Source organism: Belonocnema kinseyi, chromosome 2 (assembly GCF_010883055.1).
Source record: "Belonocnema kinseyi isolate 2016_QV_RU_SX_M_011 chromosome 2, B_treatae_v1, whole genome shotgun sequence".
Taxonomy (NCBI): Eukaryota; Metazoa; Arthropoda; class Insecta; order Hymenoptera; family Cynipidae; genus Belonocnema; species Belonocnema kinseyi.
Genome location: NC_046658.1, coordinates 15,155,012 through 15,155,292, shown reverse-complemented (window position 1 = coordinate 15,155,292; position 281 = coordinate 15,155,012).

The following is a 281-nucleotide window of genomic DNA, read 5'->3' as shown; positions in this document are numbered from 1 at the left end:
AATAAAAGTGATTATTAATCAATTTATCTTTCCGTAGATTTCGGTAAAAAATATTTTTTTTCTACCAAAGCACTCGAAAAATAATGCAAAATTTGCAATTTTTTTTATTTAATGTTGATTGATATACTTTTCTATTTGGCGTGCTTCTCTCTAAATTTAATTATATTCGAAACTACAGTTTTAGTTTCAATAAAATAAAAGTTATTATTAATCAATTTATCTTTCCATAGATTTCGGTAGAAAAGTGTTTTTTTTCTACCAAAACACACGAAAAATAATGC